A 13,741-nucleotide genomic window follows, 5' to 3' on the forward strand; every position below is an offset into this window, starting at 1 on the left:
TGATTATCAAAGGATAGATGACTTAACACATGGCTCTATGTATACATAGTACCTGTTCCACATTTTGGGAGCTACTACCTATGTGGTATTCTGGGGTACTTTGTTTTCGAAAAGTGGATAACTATGCTTTCTCTGGCTTATAGCTTTACAGCATGAGTTTGACACCAGGTATCTGTCTGTATGATACCCTTTTGGAGGATGTGTGTGTCATCTGGAGAATAAAGTATAGCCCACAGTATGCATTGTCATCAAACATGGGCAGACATATCCCTACTGTGTTTGCTTGTAACTAAGAAAGCTATATGCCAAACAGGAGTGGTCCCAGGACTGAGTGCAGGTGAATACCACTTGTTACTGGCATAGAATAGTACATGGAGGCTACAAATGTTACTGTGTGTCCTACATCTGTGTGTCAGTTGTCAAGCCATCATCTAACAATCGTTTATGGTCAGTCTGTTGAGGTTATGTAGAATACCAGTATGTGGGATGGGTATGAATTGCTGGTGAGTTATTGCTTGGCTGTGTTGACCTCCTCTCCCTCATCTATAGCCTTGTTGACTGGCTTGAAGTCTACTAGGTGTAGGAGCCATGATGTGGCCTTTAGAGAACCTAAGTGGGTATGGTGCAGTGTTTGCAGTTTCATAATGTCTCTGTTAATGAGTTCCATAATGCTGTGCTCCATAGCCTTCCAGATAACATTGGTCTGGCTTATATGGTGAGAGTTTCCAGGACCTGTTGTAGTTCTACGCTTAATCAGTTTATGTTAACATTTGCACTGGATGTGACGAGGGTGGATAGGTTTAAGAATAAGTATATTAGAGGGTCAGGCCAGGTTTGAAGGTTAGTAGACCATGCCAGATAGGCAGGATTAAGTTGGTTTGTACTTGTGCTGAGGAGGGATGCAGAGTATATTGTGAAATAGATGCTAAGGATGAAGCCGCCAGTTAACAGGAAAAGAGGAATGCTTAAGATGAGGTTTATGGCTGTGGTAAGAGAGGACATGCAGGTGGATGGTGTGATAGTGCAAGATGCAGATGGCAGAAAGAAATGATGTACTGTGGCGACCCCCTAATGGGAGCATCCGAAAGGAGAAGAAGAAGAAGACGTTGTAGCTCAAACTTTGTGGACTGTGAACACCATTACCGTGTGTCATTCCACAAGTATGTAACCTGTATAGAGGCTGCATCTGGACAGAGCGTTTAGGTGAGTGGTGACTTCATATGTCAGCTTGTGCATGACACAGCCATGGACACTGTCCAGTACCATTGCCACTGTGGTGTGTACTTTGTTAAAGAGATGTTTTAACTAGAGTGTCTGTGAATCATCAGGTTTTACATTTTTCAGGTCTGGAAATGTGGCCCTTGTGTAATGACAGGGTGGTGAAATCCACATTCACACTGTCTGGCAAGGAATTGGTAATGTCAGTCAGATTAGTGTACTTTGTGACCATTTACATTAACTGTGACCCGATCGGAGATTTCCCCTGTAGATTATAAACAACACTAAAGAAAGCTTTAGTGTTGTCTTTGGAATCCTTACCATTTTGTATTTTGAAGCTTGCCTTGTATGATTATTGAGGGATTGTATTTTCCCAATGATACTGATCAGAGAGGTTATCCCTTCTTGGTATGTAACTCTTTTTGGTAGAACTTCACACCTTCTATTATATATTTAGTTTATGGCAGGGGTCCATGAGACTAATGCACTTTTACTGTATAAGTGAGAATTTCTTCTGTTTGTGATAGCACAGCCCATGCAACCCTGTAGGTGACACAGTGTGCATTAATAAAGGATTATGCAGCTGGAACAGTGTTAACCTTAGTAATGCAAACCAATGACAGATAGCAACAACAGCATCACCCACAGCATAGTGTCAACCCATGTCATACACACACATGTGTACTCATGTTCCAAAATGTGTGTAGTACAGTGCATACTGGCTACCGATAGAAAGTATCGAGTTGTTAACACTGGCCAATACAGGGCATGCCACCCTGCCCATGTGTCCAATATGCATGTACATGCAGACAGTGCACCTCCACCAAGTTCACAAATGTACACCTGCAGACCTGTGCTGCACATACCCCACACTTACTGTCCACAGTATAACACATGCTGACACAACTACACACATCAACCAAGTGGTACATGGGCAAACAAAACACAGTTGGAGTAAACACTGGTGGAAACAATACAACATTGCTAATTGCAGCTTTAATGCATCATGCCTGCTCAGCTACACCTTCAAGGATATAATTACACTTTACTGCTGACAACATGCTACACATTCAACCATTGCTATACTTTATTAAAGTCACCCTGTGCATCAGCACCATGTTAGCATATTCCTGCATCAATGTTACAGATGAAAGGAGGTGGCACAGGTTTCATCATATGCAGAGGGTGTGGTGTTGGTTTGCCAGAGGCCTACACTGAACCATACAATTGGCATGTGTGTGTGAGTGTGTGTATGAGGGCCATGAGTACTGTTATGGGCCAATGTTGATGTAATGTGTGTGGGTATGTGTTTGCCCTAGGTTTCTAGTTTATGTGTGTGTGTCTGCATGCACACAGTTCCACCATGTGGCTACCATATACAGGGATTTGTGAGACAGCTACAGACTGTACCTGGCAGGCTTTACAGATCACCATCTCTGGCCATGGATACAGAACCTGTGCCTGGCAGGGGTGCTACAGACTGTATCAGGTACTAATCTAGACTGGGTACTATCGAAAGAGGTTGACATATGTCCACTGGATCCAGGTCCCTGCTGGGACTGGCCAGAGCCACATGCACGTGATCTTCTAGGATGGTTTATGGACAACCCCCCCAACATTCTTGGGGCTGGTGCTAGCACTACAGAAGCGACTGTGACTTGCTGGAAGTCCACTGTGACCTCCAGCTGCTGATGTTGCTGGCATACATCCACGTCGACGTCTCAACCATCCTGCACTGTTCTGACACATGGACATGACATTGTGGAGGACATCCAATGACTCACCCCAACGTCTATCAATGACCTCAGTGTAATTATGTATGGCACCTGCTAGGTCACAGATACTGTCATTTACAGAGGTGTTATGAGCCCTCTGTGCCCATAGTCCCTGTCTGGTGTACAGCTCCATTCGTGTCTGTGTGTCTCCATGACAGCCTGGAACATGTGTGTGGTAGAAAGAGGTGTGGCACGTCTGCCAGGGGCATGATGACCAGCAGTGCTCTGACAAGAACCCCTGGGCATCTGCCTATGTGGTACCGTTCCAGACATCTGACTATGGCTGCTGTGTCCTAATACATGTGACATAGATACCACACTGTCCTGGCCAGTGCCAACCATATGCTGTCCCTCAGCTAAGGGCAATGGTGATGATGGATGTACAGTCAGTATGACTGTGTGCATGGATGGGATGGAGACTTGTGTACTGTCAATTAGTGACCCAACAACAGACCCTGACAAACCTGCCTGTGCCATAACACACCTATCCTCATGATCACTGTCTGTCTCAGTGACATCAGGTTCCCTGCTGTACTGAACCAGCCCCACCCCAGCACCTGTGAGAGGAAAACAGGAATCAAACTTTAAAACCCGAACATGATGTCAGACCACATGCGCACATGCACACATGTGCACACGCACACATGCACACACACAAAAATACACTCCTCCCTAAAGCAGACACACACAACACCAGCAATCTCAGAACATACACAATAGCAGGTGATGGCGGGGTACAGTATCACAAGCAAAACAGTCATATCACACATGTCAGCATGCAGGACATGTGTTGCTCAACAGCATGCAGTGCAAGTGTAGACAGTCTGTGTTACTAAGAGTATACATGGCTTTGATGCATGTGTTTTGTTATTAAGTGATGGGCCTCACCTGGAACACAATGCATACATGGACACAACATCACTGTGCAGGTATTCAAAACTCTGTAATGTCCTGTGCACCATAACAAACAGGTGTACATACCATGGCTGGATGTGTATCTGTGTGTCAGATAGGTATCCAATGCTGATTACAGCCTCTGTGTCTTTAGCAGATAATTGTAGACAAATTTTTAGCACATGCATGATGAGTATTCACACAACATCATCAGTGGTGCATGGATAATTGATGGAATACCATTCGGCCACATACCCAGTGTACTGTACTTATGGTGAATGTAGATCATATTGTGGAGATGCCAGTGTCATCCATGACGTGGCATGCTAAAACACAATTGCATATTTAAACACTACACATACTCAATGTGTGTCATATGACCTAGCCACTCAGTAGCATCACAAGACATATACGTGTCAGTTGTGCAAATGGTGATTGGTATGCATATTGTCATATGTGTGCACACACACAATTAAGGTATATAGCAAGGTATATAGCAATGAAAGCTATGTGTAGTACTGTGGTTACAATAACTGGATGGGGTATAGTACAATAGGCCATCATCATGAAGCATCATGTGGTCACTTAAGGCTACAAATGTTTGCCAAACCAGCACTACTCATACTGTACCGGAACTGTTCTACCTTGGCTACATTCACCATTTCACAACCAGTTGTTACATGAGTTTGTAAGGAGGCCAACAAGGAGCATTCCCTGACATGAATGTGTAGTGTGCTGCAGAGTGTTTAAATGCCCCATGATAGGCTTTACCACCCAGGTATATTATGTGTAATGTGTGGATGAGATTTTGGATACTGAACTGTGTCTTTACAGAGTGTTTGGGAATCCTTTATGTGTAGCATGTTAAAATGCTCTGTGTATTACATAGATGCGTATGTTATGTGCATGTTGAGTATCAACTGTGCCTATCCAATGGTCACTACAGTCTAGCCACATTTGTTTAAGATGGTCTGGGTATTGCATGTGTTTGTTCAGCTAATCACATTAATGAGATGTGCGTGGTCTTACACCAAACATGTGTCACACCTTAACTATGACATGCACTTTTTATTTACAATAATAAATGTAGAACACACTCACCAGCATCTGTCAGCTGCCTTGATGTCACCCCAGAAGGACCTACATAGAGATGAGACAGTTTGTCAGTGGCCACAACTGTGGCATTGCTACTGTGTGCTTGCAATCTTACAGTACAACAACAGTTTACATTCACAGGGCTAAAGATTATGTTCCAAATTATCAGTATTGCACAACAACAGGCTCCACATCTTTTAACGACACACTCCACATCTCACATATGCATGATCTACCAATACAGATAACAGTAGTCTACAGATATGCCATGTTACCTGCATGCTCCATGTGTGCTTGCTGGGTGGCTCCAACCTCCATCATGGTATAGGTCTGCTGCTGTTGTTGTTGGGCAGGTGCCACCAGGCTCATGATCAGCTCCTCCACTCTGGTGAGGGGGGTGGATATTAACACCACCTCCTGTTGCAAGCTGTTGTCTCCACACATCAGCAGCATGCTGACGGACATGTCTGAGAAGATCACTGCAGGGGTGGTGTACCTGCTCATATGTCCAGTTATGCAGGCCTACTTCATTTACCCTGCGGACAACATCTAACCACATTGCAGTGCACTCCTGCTGGTCCTGGCTGGTTCGTGAGACCATGAGACTGTAGTGCTGAATCATACTGGTAGTAATTATGTCATCTTCAGCACTACTGTAACTGGGGTTCCTGCGATGTGCCATGATCCCTGGAAGACATAAATAAGAAAATATGTCTGAGCAAGTCAGATGGCACATTTAACATTATACACTACAGATATCACTGAACTGCCATATATAGCAACCCATTAGCTAACCAAGAGTGAAAGACTTTAACTGCCACTTATCACTGATCACCCCACAACTGCTTGGAAGTGCCTGGCTCACTCTCAGTCTAATGAACCATGTTCTGCACAGCAACAAAATAAAATGACTATATAAGACTATACAAGAGTACCTGGTGCACTGTATGCAACACGATGCACCACCTAGCCACAGCAGATATACATCAAACTGATGTGTAATGAAATATATCATCCATCACAATGAGTGTAAGGTCCAGTAAATGTATTACTATTATACCACACAACTTGTTAATGGCAAACCCGTGTCCAAAATATGTGCACAATTGGAAATATAGGTTGCATACTGCTGTAGTACACTATGAATGCTGCTAGATACGCAGTTATATGTTTTACCACACATATGTCAAAGGACATGTTACAGACATACCCACACACACATTAGACATAATTACAGGACACAAAGGGATGACAACCCAGATAAGCTTTCAGTGTGTACTATACAGTATTGTGTGTCAGTACTTACACAACCTTAATCTTGAGAAATGTAATCTGTGATGAATACAGGGACCACACAAAAGAGTGGATGCAAGCAATGTGGACAAACACCATACTTTGCTGTACAGGTGCAGAGCTTCAGGTAGTACTGCAGTACACACAGGATTTGGATTCAACATCAGTACCAATCAATAATCAGAGATGTAGTGCTTTAGCCTCCAATGACACACCCTAATTAAAACCAAGGGACTTAATCACACTGTATACAATAGCACTTTTTCTGCCTTGCAACAGAATACACAGCTTTTGCTAGGATCAAAGTATTGTGACGTATTCACAAACACATTGACCATCACAGTCAGCTAACAGTACAGAGAATCTATTGCAACAAGTAGATGTAGGTGTGTATGAGTATATATAACTGTATATATATATATATATATATATATATATATATATATATATATATATATATACATATACATATACACACCCATTGGTGTACATATACATATATATGAAGGCACATATACATTTCACCTTTCATAGTGAGAATATCAATTATACAAAGGATGTGAGGTGTGCAGTAATGTAATAAAATCGCACAGTCTTGGGATAAATGCATTAAATGTGTTCCCAGCCCAGGTAGCTTTAGCAGGCCTCACTGGCTTCAACATTGTAAACTGAACAAACCACCCACAGTGTTTAACCACCACATGTCATATACCATCACTGTATGCTGTCTTGTTTGTCACACACTAAAACCTACATACAAATATATGCATACTAACCTTCACCAACATATATATCTCCACCCTTTACAAAGAGTTGCAATATGTCCCCTGCTCTATGCACATACACAGATGTGAATATATATGATGCATATATATGTCTCCATATGTGTGTGGCATACACACACAAGGTCCACACTGTTGTAAGTCCCTGGACCACACAGCTGAACTGTTGGATCTTGCTGCAACACAAACAGGTTTCACATATGAACACACACTAACATTGGGGGGTATATATATGGCTACAAATGCTAGATAAGCATACTAGACTGTTACAGCAGTTGCCAATGCTAGCTACACTTTAATATGACTATCATGCATGTGTTGTTCTGTCACACCCATGTTTATATGATGTCAGCACTAATCCCCCCAACCACCATAGGCCACACTACTGTACAGAACACAGATAACATGCATCAGATCTTTGACATTTAATGCTGAGCTACACATTTCACAGGCATGTTCCACTGCCCACAGGCACACACAGTATTGTCCATAGCAGTAGTTAAGCAGAACATCTATGCATAAATAAGTACTGCTGCCACATATGAATGGTTTACATTATGTAGACTATTCTTCAATAACATCTACTACATGCCAGTAAATACATATGTGTCACATACCTTTTTTTGTATGATTTGGTAATATTTCTTTTTCTTTTTCCTTCTCTCTGACTCTCTCTCTCTCTCTCTGTCTCTCTCTCTCTCTGTCAGTTTCTACAATAGAGTGATTGAGTTTGTTGGCAGAGATTTCAACCTGCATTTGTAGGTATTTGCAAAAGCATGTGATGGCCTCTGCACCAATTAGTGGCCAGCACTTGCTAATTGTATGCAGCCTGATGTGTAGTAATTGCAGTAATTACTGTCATAGCAACCCAGTACTATAAATTGCTAACTCAGGTAGGCATAGCCCTTTCAGCTTTCCAAGATGGAGATCATCCTTGTCTGCTGTGGACATCATTGTTTAAGACAGAAGGTTGGTATAGTTCTTATATCAGAAGCCAGGGGTGTAGCCAGAGATTTACATTTTGTACTCAGACCTAATGTTGCTGCTTCCAGTACCCACTTGTCAGTGTAGAAATGTACTCACCCCTCAAAAAGCTACCCCAAGATACATGGAAAGATGTACTTTATTTTCAACTTTTACAATTAACTGCCATACAAAGCTAGTTATTGAGATGTATTCCTTTGGCACAAGAATTGTTTGTGAACTGCTATACTGTGAATATTCATTTACTCAGTTCTAAACAGTTTGTGCTTTTTTTAGTGTTGACATTAGCACGAGCTGCTCAGAAAAACTGGACACATTTCAGTACTGTGAGTATACTTACCTACATCCTTGGTAGTCCCTCCACACACATGTATATTCTACATTTGGGTAGGGGTGCAGAAGTACAGAGAGCATAAGTAGTGTGTGGATTTTATCTTGCTGGACTTACAGGGTTGATGTGTACATGTTAGTTTATCAAGGCAAGTAGTCTGTCTACGTAACTCCCAACTGTGGACCTATCCACATGGTAGCCAGAGAATAGCCTGTTATTTTTGTCTGTGCACCACAGAGGTCTTTTCAGCTATAGAGCAACTGCATTGTTACAGTTGGATGCTACCAGTACATGGCTTCATCCACTTGTATTTCAGTGTTGTATTCCTACATAAGGGTATGCTTCCGAAACTCCTTCCAAAGCTATTTGCACAGTGTGTAACAGCAGAAAGGCTGATATGCCTCTGTGTTTCTGCCTCTACCAGACCTCTCAAATACTCAGGTACATATTTGAACAGACTCAGGGAAAAGTAAAGAAAATGTCAGGGACACCTTTAAAATGTTAGTGCCATTAAGTTGAAACATTGAGAGAATCAGAGCATATGAATTAATATACCTTTTCTGAAGTAAAAGAAGTGTCTAACTCTTAATTATTGTCATTATTCATTAAGTGTAATTCACCATGTTTCTGGCCAAAGCCAGTAGTTTTAGGAGGGATTCAGAGGGACAGAGCTAAAATTTGTGTCAAAATCAGGGACATCCCTGAAAATTAGGGACAGTTGGGAGGTATGGCCTCTGCCTTAAACATATATGTCAGTGTTTGCCCTGCTGTTATACTGTGTGGGGTTGTAAAGTGATGGTGTAACACTATTTCCTGCTAGAATGGCTGCTTCTCTTATCACAGTCATGTAATGTAATCCCACAACAACTGTTGGTAAAGATCCACAGAACAAGTTGTGTGGTATGGAATTCCTATTTTCCTTTACATTCACTCATTCTGATGCATGATATATTTATTTCAGCATCAACTTGTTGTATATCTACCGTGGCTTAGTGGTACTTCATGTTGTGTAGTGTATATAAGGTCCGGGGTTCGAGACTGACAGAGATGTTTTATTTTGCTCCTGAGCAGAACAAGGGCCCTCACATACAGAGTGACTAAAGCACTTTTAAGCAGTTGTAAGCGGGTTTGCGCATGTTTGTGCAATGCTTAGCAATGCTTAGCTAAGCGCAAACAAGTGCACATTCACGCAAACCCACTAACTACTGCTTAATAGTGCTTACTCCCGCTAACCCCCATGCTCATTTCTTTGAAAGAAAAGAAAAATGGGGAGATAGGAAAGTGGAGAAAAAGGGGCACAAAAGGTAAAGACAGTATGGAAAGTAGCTTGGGATGTGCAGGACGGGTGTAGGAAAGGTCCATAGCTGTCCATTTCTTTAACAGCAACAGCTGTGCATATGGAATAAATTTGGAGGTAGATATGAAACCTTCAACCCCTGAGAGAGTGGTGAGGACAACAAAGTATGTTGTAATGCCAGTTAAATTACATTTTATGTGTCCAGTGGACATGTGTGCAAAATGGGCAGCTATGTATGGGGCATATATTTTTTTTGGGAGCAGATTGCCCTTTTTTTCAGGTGAGAGTGGAATGTGGGGTAGGGGAAGTAGGTATATTTGGGGAGGTAGGTTGGGGAGTTAAACAGACAAGACAAACAAGATGCATACAGGGGTGATATATGACACGTGGTGGGTGAACACCTTTGACGGGGAGGGATGTTTGGAAATTGCAAGCCCATGAGCCCACAGATGGAAACAGTGGGACTGAGGTCCCCACCAATGGGCAGTCACCACTGCACCTTCACAGCCCAGAGGGTGGCTGTGCTGGGGGCTGTGTAGGAGGGGCAGGCTGACCCGGGAGTTGTGCCACTTGTGCCTCAAGCTGGCGTAGAGGTTCTGCAATAGAACGTTCAATCTCTCTACACACCACAGCCCAGACCATTGGAAGGGTGATAGATGACCCTCCTCATACCATGCTTGCACAGGGGGGCCAAGCCCCTTCCCCTGCAGTGCTTTGACCCAAAGGTCACACAGATCCAGTGGAGGAGGAGGTCCCAGGCTGGGCACTGGACCTGCTGGTGCCAGGTGCCTTGGCCAGCTGAGGTGGGACAGGTGGGTCCACTGGGACTGGCCTTCCCATACGAACTATGTTTTGGAGGGTTTAATAAAGATATGGGTTAGTAACAGTCAACAGCATTCCCAATTAGTTATAACAGCATGCAGAAGTATTCTCATTAACCCAAAACACCAGATTTTCAACAGTTGAAAAGCAAGCATAACACAATGCATATATAGAACAATAGTGGACATTACAACAGCATGCAGGTTGAATTGATGGCAACAGGCCACCAATATTGTGGTATTTTAACAGGGCACATGCATAGAAATAAATGCAAATATTTATAAACCAATAGGACATGTGTCCCAACACGTTTTGAGATTAGACATACCGATTGAGGTGTGGAATTGCATTTTTATGCACATACAATAGGGTGGAAAAGGATAGCTCAATTAACAACTTATATATCCTTCTAGTTTTCACTACATTCCTATTAACTGCAGTTATATGTCCCTTACATGTATTATTACACTATCCAATGTCCTTATATTGTGCAATTTGATTTTGCTAGATCATTATATACATGAGCTGTATCTTACATACAAACTGTCCAAGATGCAGATGTTACTGCTACATATTTCGAGAGCTGCTCACACACACTACTGCTAAGATGGTACATTGACAGCTCTACTTTCATATAATTATTTAGATATGTTCAGGTGAAAGTATCAGTTATATGTTAACAGCTCCCTACATTTCTGGCAGCACACTGACATTTCTGGGGAGCACAATACCAAGCTACTCATGTGCCAGATTAACCTGTACATGCTGGGCATGAACCAACAATTGAGGGCTGTAAATATGCATAAAAGCTACTGGCACTCTCTTCATCCACGTTATATGGGCCTTCCCAAGTATGGCTTAACACTGCTTAATACAACAGTACTATTTGTAAAATGCAACAGTACAACAACATATTAAAGAAAATGACACAGATGCACTCCAGGAATTATACATTTATTAAAGAATTATTACACTTTTATTTATTGGGTTAAAACACTTTTTGAAGGCTCTGTCATTTATTTTATATAACAGTACATGCAGAGTAATTACTAACCTGCCTGATGACGCAGCCTTTGCAACCTATCTTCATGGGGTTGCTGATTCATAGCCCAGACACCTGCAGCTGTGAAGTAAATGCAGTGATATTGAGACATACCTATCCATAGTATAGACAAGCAAAGCAATTCTTAACTACTTAATAAAATGGCTACTTACTCAGTACTGGGACATTAGGCATTGCACAGGACTCCTGGATCCACTGGTCCAGTTGATCCTCCTTACATCGCTTCAGGTCAGAATAATGGTGCCTGACCGGCTCACCAGTCTGAGGAACGCCAGTGGCACTGGTGAGATCACGAGCAAGACTGTTCCAGGCCTCCGTTTTATATTGGGTGCCCTGGTACTGGCCCCGCAGGAGTCTTTCCTCATGACTGTGGACAAGGAGACAAACCATTACTTTGGTCTCCTCAATGCCCCAGCATTGCACTCGGAATCGAGTGCCTTCTCCAACACTGGCCATGCTGACTACAGAAGGGAGCTACAACCAGTTATGGCAAGTATTCCCACCTGTGGAGCTTAAATATGCCTCATTTCCCACACTTATTTGTGATTGGCCAGTTCTGAAAAAACTCAGCTGTAGGCACACCTGCTTAGCTGATGTTGGCAATGTTAAATATTCCTTTGATAGATAAGTGGCTGTTGGAAGTGCATGGTTATGAAATGTTGTCATGGCTTAGTGGTTATGTACTGTGACTATAATGCCCAGTATCCTGAGTTTGAGCCCTGTCACTGCTTTTTATTTTCCTACTGGCCAGACCTGAATGGTTAAGATACAGTAAAGGAGGCGTGGCCATGTTTAGCCGACTTTGTTCAACTTTGCCCGACTTTGCCCAACGTTGCCCAACATTGCTCGACGTTGCTCGTTGTCTGACATTGCTCGATGTTGCGCTGGTTAGTGCAGTGTGCAGCTACGTGCAAATACATTGCGCTTGTTAACGCGGTGCTCAGCTACGAGCAATTGGTTTTAAATATGCTAAATACTGCTAAAATGTGCTTAGCAGTGCTTTATATTGCTTAAAATAAGTTACTCATGCCTCGGAATGCATAACCATTTCACTTTCATATATATATATATATATATATATATATATATATATATATATATGTAAAATTCGCTCACTACTACATATAACATTTGAATGCTTTTTACAAAACTTATACATGATAAATGTCAGGAAATATTTTTGTATACAGATATAAAGAGAAAATTAAATGTGCAGTAGTGGGACTCGAACCGGGAATGCCTTCTCTTTGTGCGAAGGCTCTAACCACTATACTATCTCTGTTTTGCTTAATTTGCATATATTTTTCTTATTATCCTCTTCGGTGTCTAAGCTGCTAACTGTAGCTAAGCAATGGGCAATCCTGCACAAACACGCGCAAATACGGGCAGCTATATATGAAATAAAACAAAAAAATAAATACATTTCTTTTAATTTTTAAATTTGTACAAGGTTTAACATATGGGGGAGTGTAGTGTTACAATGTACACATGTGAGTGGACTCGCTCATGTAACTCGACATTTCTTGGGTTTTGTCAGTGCAGGGGTGTGGATTTTTGGACTGCTTGGCAGTCCGACACACCCCCTACACTCGTCCACGCTCCATGTAAGCTTTAAAGTTGAGGAAGCGCACCCTCATTAATATGCATGGCGCGCTGCCGTCATACTCAGACTGGCGTTTCCATGTAAGACTAATCTAGTTTTACATGGAAGATTAGTAAATCCTGGGGAGTAACTATTACATTTATAATATTTTGTAAACAACGTACAATATCTCAGCAACCATTCAAGTTACTCACAAACTGTCAGCAGCATATTATTAATCTAGCTGAGAGCATTGATGTGAGGCTCAGAAGATCTATCTACATCATCAAGATATTTAGAAAAATGTGAAAATTATATCTATATAAATTAATATCATAAAAACAACAGTTAATATCTAGTTACCTGTACTAGATAGAGGTGAAATATTAATGCAGTTGAGTTTGCTGTTATGTAAACTTTAAGATAAAATCTTTCAAAACCTTGTACATAGCATGGTTTTGGAATTATTGATGCAAATATGAACAACCAATATTTGACACTTAGAGACGTCAGTAGAAGTTAACTGCAGATGCATCTGGAGGAGTCACTCAGATGTAATGAGTTAAACTACATCCTGGTCAACTCTCGTTTCTGATCATCGTTCA

Source organism: Protopterus annectens, chromosome 15.part0 (assembly GCF_019279795.1).
Source record: "Protopterus annectens isolate FY-2018-M chromosome 15.part0, PAN1.0, whole genome shotgun sequence".
NCBI lineage: Eukaryota > Metazoa > Chordata > Ceratodontiformes > Protopteridae > Protopterus > Protopterus annectens.